The sequence below is a fragment of the Pyrus communis genome, chromosome 10 (assembly GCF_041283825.1).
Source record: "Pyrus communis isolate YQ-2024b chromosome 10, ASM4128382v1, whole genome shotgun sequence".
NCBI lineage: Eukaryota > Viridiplantae > Streptophyta > Magnoliopsida > Rosales > Rosaceae > Pyrus > Pyrus communis.
The window spans coordinates 3439563-3441214 of record NC_142574.1 but is presented as its reverse complement, the minus strand read 5'-3'; the positions used below and the strand labels follow the sequence as shown (position 1 = coordinate 3441214).

Genomic DNA, 1652 nt, shown 5'->3' with positions numbered 1-1652 from the left:
AGACTTTTACATCATATTTACATTAACATAATAAACCCCAGTTCAACCAACTAAAACCCTCATTCAGATGCATTGTTGCTGTTGGTATTGATTAATTACATTCGTAGTCTACTCTAGGATAAAAATTAAATTCTTGATTATTCATATGATTGTTGGTACTGATTAATTAAATTTGTAGTATACTCTAGGATTAAGAGTCTAAGTTTTTTTTTTTTTCCTTTTGTTATACAGTTACGTAATGGAACGAACACTATAAGAAACAGTGCTTAAATCCTTCTCCAAATATTCCGAATAGTCCTCCTCTTCCTTCAAATATTCCGGGTAGTCCTCCTCCACCTTCAAATATTCCGAGTAGTCCTCCTTCGAGTATTCCGGGTAGTGCACAACAAAGTGAGGTTACTGAGTTGGATGAAATATTAGCTAATCTTCCTGCAGACCCTGGACTGAGACGTCGAATGCTTGATTATCCACTCAATTGTCACGAAACAATTCGTAAATACTACCTCCAAAATGAACCTTGTCAACCTAAATCTCACATTATGCCAAGGAAAGCTAGCAACAATTGATGTTTTATCACTGGTTGGTTTGATAAATTTAAGTGGCTGGAATATAATATTGTAAAAGATGCTGCATTTTGCCGTTATTGCTATCTTTTTTAAAATGTGATTTTGATAAAGCAGGTGGTAGTGGAAGTGATGTCTTCACTGAAAAAGGATTTACAAATTGGAGGAAAGGACCCAAAAATTTTCGAGTCCATGAGGGAGGTGTTGGAAGTCTTCATAATAAAGCTATGCAACAAGCTAAAGACTTGATGACAAAAAACAACACATTGAAACATTTGTGATCAAGCAAACTGATGAAGCTCGCGTTAATTATCACACTTTACTGAGTGAAGCACTTGATTGCACAAGATGGTTGTTGCGACGGGGTTTGGCTTTTCGTGGGCACGATGAATCATTGAAATCGAGCAATAGGGGTAATTATATATAGCTTATGCGATTTTTTGCTGATCATAATGAGAAAGTTAGGAATGTTGTGTTTGAGAATGCTCCCAAGAATCACAAGTATACTTCTTCCGATATTCAAAAGGATCTTGTTCGTGCTTGTGCTATTGAAACTATTAATGCAATCACTAAAGATATGGAAGGTACATTTTTTTCTCTCTTGGTTGATGGATCACGTGATGGTTCCACTAAAGAGCAAATGATGGTGGTATTGCGTTATGTGAATAAAAAAGGAGAAGCAATTGAAAAGTTTTTGGGTGTTCAACATGTCTCATCTACAACTAGTAGCCCGCTTGAAGAGGCCATTGAGAGATTGTTTGCTACAACAAATTTGAGTATGTCCAAGTTACGAGGACAAGGCTATGATGGAGCTAGTAATATGATAGGTGATAAATGGTCTTAAAACAAAGATTTTGAACAAATACCCTCAAGCATTTTATATTCATTGTTTTGCACACCAACTCCAACTAGCTCTTGTATTCGTGGCAAAGGAAAATGAGGATGTTGCCAATTTCTTCATCAATGCTAGTAGTTTGGTGAATCTTATTGGATTGTCATGCAAGCATCGTGATGCATTTAGAGAGAAACAACAAGAACAATTTCAGAAAGCTCTTGATCTTGGTAATCTTGAAACGGGAAAAAGGTTAA

General features: G+C 36.0%; 1 pseudogene; it reads left to right on the top strand.

Moving 5' to 3' along the window:
• The first annotated feature begins 248 nt into the window (after positions 1-248).
• On the top strand, positions 249-1652 carry LOC148693384 (uncharacterized; annotated as a pseudogene).